The sequence below is a fragment of the Equus przewalskii genome, chromosome 2 (assembly GCF_037783145.1).
Source record: "Equus przewalskii isolate Varuska chromosome 2, EquPr2, whole genome shotgun sequence".
NCBI lineage: Eukaryota > Metazoa > Chordata > Mammalia > Perissodactyla > Equidae > Equus > Equus przewalskii.
The window spans coordinates 14,655,877-14,663,283 of NC_091832.1; the positions used below are offsets into that span (position 1 = coordinate 14,655,877).

Here is a 7,407-nt window from a genome sequence, read left to right on the forward strand (position 1 = left end):
ACTTGTCCAAGGAGCTCATGATCCCTAAGTGAGAGGCAAGGCAGCAGAGGTGAAAAGCTTACCCCCACCTCGGTGCAAGGCGTTTCCAAGGATTAATTCTCCAATCTCTGCTCCCATTCCCCCTACATAGACCTCAATGTAGGTGAACTGACTTTTGTATATTTCAAATGTTTATGTGAGTTTCTCCTATGAACTATAAGCTCCTTGAGGGCAGGGATCGTGTCTTGCTCTATTTTTGTGTCCCCGTGCTTGGTAAATTGCTTACAATAGAGCACTCACTCACTAATGTCAGACAGTTCTCCCTAATAAGCCTGGACAACAGCAGGCACTGAAGGAATCTTCACTGGGTGAAAGGCAAGCCTGACGAATACCTCAAAATCAAACTTCCATACTTCTCAGTTGTCAATATTCTAGCTCCTTTCCTACACTGCCTCATGTGCAGTCAGTTTGACAACAGCTTAATAAGTATCAGTTCCCTTGCCTGTGTCCTTGTCCTTCCACTATACAAGCCCTGCCAAATCTTGACTCAGGATGAATTCGACATCTTCCCTTATCCACACACATACCATGCCAGCTGCACTTTGACAGAAAGAAACTTGTTACCTGGCCAGTGGTGCCACCTCTAGCAGGTCTTTACCAATCCTTTTGCCTCTCTCTGGTCAGCAATCTCTCCTACTCCCCTCAGAAGGTTTTCCAATCTCTCAACCCCTGCAGTCCTGGGAGATAAACTTGCCTACTGTCTCACAGAGACAAGAAGGATCAACCGGTCTGAACTTTCCCAGTGTTTCTTCCACGTTAACCCTTATCTGTAACATTCCTTTACTCCCTTACTCTGGCCTCAAATGAAAAGATTACGCTCCTCCTATTCTGGGCAAACTGCAAATTTCTCCTCCTGTGTTCCTAGTGAGAGGGAAACGCTAGGTTGCGAGGACGGAAGAGAGTGGTAGAGGAGAAATGAACAGAAGGCAATGATTGCCTCTTGAGAAATGCAGTGCTGGAAGGAAGTGAAGTTTTTTTGTTTTTTTTTTTAAATGGGGAAATACGCATTGAGAAGAGAAGGAAAAAGCCCTGGAAAAGCAACAGTGAAGGGTGCATGATCTCAGAGAAGAGTGTGGCGAACAGAGATGTAACAACTCAAGATGAATAAAGTCTTTCTTCTTTTCTAAGACAGAAGGCAAGCATAAAAAGATACAGAAACAGATACTGGGAAACGGCAGGGACGAAAGCGGAGGCAGGAAGAGGGAAGGAACTCCTATTTATTGAGCATCTCAAATACGTTCAGTAGTACAATGTGGAGGTTAAGTGCAAGAATTTCAGATTCAGACAGCCTAGGTCTGAATCCCAATTTGGCCTCTTATTAGCTGTGAGATTGTGGAAAAGGTACCTACTTAATCTCTTTAAGCCTCAGTGTTCTCCCTAAAATGGAGATAATCCTAGTACCAATCTACTAGCGCTGTTATGTGGATTAAGTGAAAGTATGCATATGAAGCACTCAGCACAGTGCCTGGCACTTAGTAAGAATATAATAAAAGTTAACTGTTACAGGTTATTAACAGGCACAATACTAGGACCTTTACACAAGTAAGTTCATTCAGTCTTCACACAAAACACTTAGCAGAGGAAAACTGAGGTTCAAAAAAGTTAAGTGACTTAACATAATTAGTAGGAATAGGGTCAGAAGTCAAACCCGGGCCCAATGAGCTACAAAGCCCATCTACTGAGTGTGACAAATGGATAAAACTGGGGACTTTGGAGCAGAAAAGATTTAAAGTTGTCACAAGAAGGAACATGACGGGGGTTTACAAGCAGAAAGGATGCTCTGAGATAATCAGAAAGACAAAGACAATTGAAACATCGATCTGATGTGAGTCAGCATTATTTGGTTATGTCTCTATGCCTCTCAAATCACAGGCTGGGAAACACTACTCTCTATTATACTGCTTCCCTACGCTGTGCTGAGGTAGGCCCTGGTGACGATTTTTGATTTTACCCTAAGAGTTAGGTCAAGCTACCGAACTCTTTTTCCAGCAGGGCAGTAATACATCCGCATTTTTAAAAATTCCTGCTCTGTTAGCTCAGTGACAATCTTCCTCAAGCAAAAAAAAAAAAAAGAAGGAAAACTGGCAACAAATGTTAGCTCAGGGCCAATCTTCCTCTCACACACACACACAATATCCCTCTGGCTACCATATGATTCAGAAAGATCCCCTAATGACCAGGGGAGATGATAGTGGCCTAGATCAGAGCTACTCAAAGTAGCCATTCTGTGAACTGTTTGAGACTGGTCCCCGATGAGACAAGGTGTTGTGCTGGAATGTAAAATCACCACTGCCTTTTGTTGAGAAAGTCTTGCTATGAAGAAAAAAACCAGTCAGCTTGAACTAACCTTTGAGACAAGTGAGCTTGGTTGCATTTTAAGGGATCTTTAGAAAAAGACAGACAAGAACTGGTGATTAACTGGAAGTGGAGAGGAAAGTAAAAAAAGAAAGGTGTCGAGAATGTCTAAGGTAGCATCAGTAAGTTGCAGAATGATTAACAAGTTAGCTAGAAAAATTTGATATAGTTATTTACCATCATTTCTAACCACCATCCCCCTCAAAAGGTCCCATGGAACTGTACACTCTTACTGCCAAGCTCCTAAAAACAGAAAAGGGGTCTATTTATTGGCAAAGAAGGAAATCGCAGCAATTATTCGTCCTCTTTCTCTGATTCTTGGTCTCAGAGAGGGATACTCATAAACTGGCAACTTCTCCTTCTGGATTGACTGAGCTGGTGTGGGGCGATATTAGTGACTGCTCTTGTTTATGAGTTGACTGTGCTGGATCCCTGCCAAGGTGCTTATCTAAAAAAGGATGGGTTGGAGCTCAGAGTATTATCAGAATAGGAAGGATATCCCAATTCAGCAGTCCTTTCTGTTTATCACTCTATCCCCAGAGCCTAGCGCACTGCCTGCCACATAGAATGCTCAATACAATTTTGCCGAATAGGTGAATTCACTCTGTTTTAAGCAAAGCAAATGTGGCATTTAAAACTAATCATAATCAGTACAACTCTTCTCAAGGTGAGATCATCTTAACACTAGTCTCAATATTATTTTCCTTTTGTTATTCTTTGTAGTTAGTAAAGACTTTTAAAAAATGTCAGCCTGTTTCAGCTATGCAAGGAGACCACCAAGGAAAGGAGTTTGGGCCCATACTGAGCCACGGTTAAAGGGGGAGAGCAAAGGTCCACGGGTCAGCACCATAAGGACACTTGGGGACACTTGGTCACTCCATCTTCTAAGACTAAAATCTTGGCAATTCTGGCTTTAGTAAGTAAACTGGTCCATGATTCCCTGCATTAAGTTAGGTAACCCTGCTAGGTATTCTCAAAGCAGCCTATACTTCTTCAGAGCACCTACCTAGTTTATAATGAAGAATTTGTGTTCTTTTGAATGTTTGTTTGCTTCCCCTACAAGTCTAGAAGCTCCAGGGAAGTAGGAGCTGTGTCCATCTATTGTTCTTTGCTGTATCCCTAGCAACTAGCACAGTGCCAAGAATTTGCTGAACGAATGTATGAGTGAGGGAAATTGCTCTCATAAGTTATACTCATTCTCTTCTCTGTTTCAAGCTATGTTGTTAGTTTCTTACCAGTGATTCCTAATTTTTCATTTATCAACATGTTTTTTTTTTTGTTCAAAAGTCCCCATCCTTCCTCATCCACTTTATGGAAAAACTAGCTTATTCTATTGTTTGGATTTTTCCTTTGCTTCCCTGAAAGTTGTTTTTACCAGATTTTCACTAGTATATTCTTTCACGGTATTATCTTTTTGTTGACTGTTCCTGGAATCGGGGGAGGGGGATTCTGGTGTGACTTCTAATAGATTTGTTTTAGAAGGAAGAATGGTGTTATGGAAAGAAAGTGTGATCTGACAGCTGAGACTCTGGGTTGAGCTTTAGTTTCCTTCTCTATAAAATATCATCTCCTACCCCAATGTGTGAAAGCACTTTGTAAAGTTAAAAGTGCTCATAAACGCACACATTAGTAATAACAAGGTGAAGTCCTGCACAGCCATTCACTTCAGCTTTTTGTGCTCATCCCCATTTAGTTGGCATAGTTGGAAATTTCCTCAAACTGTGCCAGAATCTGTCTTCTTGATATTATCTTGACCTGTTCTTGAAACGTGTTCTCCTGAAAAACTCTAACCCACTTTTAGTTTTACCTCCTAAGGCCACAAAGGGAAAGTCTGACCCTTTGCCAAAGGAGAATCTATCAAACATCTGCTATCAGCTCTGAGTCTTTGCTTCTCCATAATAAACATCTCCAGGTTCTTTAAGTGTCTCAAACAGCATGGTTTCAAGTTTCCTTACTATTTTACAGCTTAGATCACGTGCCTTTGAATGAATTCTGGCTGGTCTACTTTTAACCTTAAAATGTGTGGGCCAGAACGGAAGACAACACCCAGGTGAGGTCACAGACTCAAGAGTCTCCTTGGTTCCATTTACCTTTTTGGAAGCTTTACCATACTGTTGACTCAGGAAACCTCTGTGACTTTCTCATTTGTGCTGCTAAGACACAGCCCCCATTCTGTCCTCATGCAGTTTTTGGACACACAATTATTCAATTAGTCCTATTACATTGGATAAATTCAGTCTATTATTCTGTTGTGAAGCTTAGAGTGCTGTTCTGTCTTCTAGTAAACCTCTTTCCAGCTTAACTTCCCTGCTAATTTGATCAGGATGCCATCAAGTCCTCATTCAAGTCCAAAAAAGACAAAGGCAAGGTGAGTACACATTCATTTATCAGTTAACAGATTCATGGACAGCTTGCTACATGCTAGCATTGGGCTAGGTCCTAAGGATACGACAGAAAGCAAAAACTGGCATTCTCTGCTCTCACAAAATTTACCCTATGGAGAAAAAAACATGAAAGAATCACTCTAATTCTTGTTATTATTACAAACTGAGTAAGTGTGCCATAGACTAACATGGTTCTACGGCAGCATGTAACAGAGGAACTCGACCCAGGCTAGGGTCTTAGAAGAAAGTGACACTGAAGGTTGAGCAGGGTTTTGCTAAGTGGGCAGGGAAAACTTTCTTCAGGTCATTAGCTAGTAGGCCGCTTAACTCTAGTACTGTATAGCTTCCATTTTTCCACCTTGCCTCAAAGCTTATTTCGAACAACGGACTGACTGTCCAAGGCCAAACTCAAGTCTAGTTCATCAATCAGTTCTTACAGAACCCACTCTCTTAAAACCAGGAGCAGCTGCCTAACTTGAGCTTTCTCACAATATGATCTTTCAAAGTCAACAACTACATTTCCAAAACGTCCTCTTTAAGTTTTCTTTGCATTCAAGATGTAATTTATTAGAACCAGAAGACTTAAGAATTAATTTAAGAAGCTAGAATGGTATTTTTCAAAGTGTGATCCTAGGACCAATCACATTGGAATTACCTAAGGTGCTTATTAAAATGCAGATTCCTGGGCACCAGTGCAGACTAATTAGAGTTGATGGGGCTTAGGAATCTACATTTAACAAGCTCCCCAAGTGATTCTTCCACTTTAATGTTTGAGAATTCCTGAACAGGTTGTGTTCCCACAGCATCCACACTCACATGGAATTTCAATTACCCCAGATTGAATCCCACCCCCTCCCCCGAGTCTGAAGTGCACCGTAGCAGTCTGGCAAAGAGAAAGCAGGGTTTTGGAGTCAAAGACTTGGATTCAAATCTGGTTCTACTACTTGCTATCTAGGTGAGCTTGGACAAGTTACTTAACTTTTCCAGGCCTCAGTTTCTTCACTGATAACATGCGGATAAGAATATCGATTTCAGACTCAGTCCCGATGGCCTAGTGATTAAAGATCGGCATGCTCTGCTTCAGCAGCCCAGGTTAGGTTCCCAAGCGTGGAACCACATCACTTGTCATAGCCATGCTGTGATGGTGGCTCACATCGAAGAACCAGAAGAAACTGCAACTATACACAATTACGGACTGGGGCTTTGGTGGTAAAAAAGGAAAAAAAAGGAGGAAGACTGGCAACAGATGTTAGCACAGGGCGAATCCTTCTCTGTAAAAAAAAAAAAAAAAAAAAGAGTATCTACTTCATAAGGAGGTTGTTGCAATTAAAGAGGAAAGTTAGAACAATGATGAAGGCAGCCTATCATTCTTTGGAACATTTATTGAGGCCTACATACCATTTATAACAAGATGAATAAAACATTATCAGGCACTGTGCTGCATACCACGTATATCAAGATAAAGGAAACACTGCCCATCTCATTAACTTGTTTTTTGTACCTGTCCCTTTGTGGTTAAGGTACAAATTACTTTTTGAGCCTTTTCCAACCCTTGTGCTGTCTTGTTAAGAGTCCCATGAAATAATGCAGATTTTTCTTCCCCCTTGAACTGTCTGAACCCTCCTTACCACTGCACTTACGCCAAAGTCCTCAATCTCTAGCACGGTCTTAACTAGAATCTTCTCCAGCCTCATCTCTCACCAACTCCCTGAGTTAGAGCACCTAGGAGCAAATGCTGGTTCTGCTGCTTATGAGTATAAGGCCTTGGTGAAATTACTTAAACTCTCTGTGCCATAGTTCCCTCATCTGTGAAACAGGGATAAGAACAGTGCCTATTTCATGGGGATTTTACAAGTCTTACATGATACTTAGTAAGCACTCCGTGCTAGCCATTCTCATTGTCACAAGGCGCCCATGCAAACAGCTGCTCCCTCTCGGGTCTCTGAGGGCTCTAAGCTCCTACTCACCTCAGGGTCTTCACTACTCCCTTTGCCTGTAACGCTCTCTGCCTCTTCTCATGGCCAGCTGCTCATTGTTCAGGCTTAAACGTCCTTCCTTTGAGAAGGCCTCCTGATCCCCCTCACCCCACCACTTCTCAACAAAGTAGGTTAAGAACCCCTGTCACTCACTCACTCACTCTGTATTTTTCCTTTGCAGCACTTATCATAATTCAACGTTTGTTTACTCCATTAAAATAGGGAACATGTCTGACCTGCACTGCTCTGTACCCACCCTGATACTTGGCACAATCTGAGTCCGTAGCAGCACTCATAAAATATTTTAAGTATTTGATGAATGAATGATTTTTTTAAATCTGATTATGCTCAATCTCTCTCTCGGGATTGTAGCAACCCCTAAAACTCACTTACTCTTCTGCCCAGGGGCAGAACTCTTCACTCTTTACTTTCTGAGAGAAAATTTTCAGAAATGCAAATCAAGAACTTAACAAATGCTTAACTTGTGGCTGAATAAGACTCCCAGGAGTGTGCGTCTTGCCTCCAAGTCACTTCAGATCTGCACTGTTCAATATGGCAGCTGCTACCACATGGGGCTGCTGACCACTTGAAATGTTGCTAGTCCAAATGAGATGTGCTCTAAGTGTAAAATATACACTGGATTTTAAAAACTT

At 41.7% G+C, this 7,407-nt stretch overlaps 1 protein-coding gene across 3 annotated transcripts in view; it reads right to left on the minus strand.

The window, feature by feature from the left end:
- SZT2 (SZT2 subunit of KICSTOR complex) overlaps positions 1-7,407 on the minus strand; it is a 51,376-nt gene that overhangs the window by 41,985 nt on the left and 1,984 nt on the right. The window lies entirely within an intron of this gene.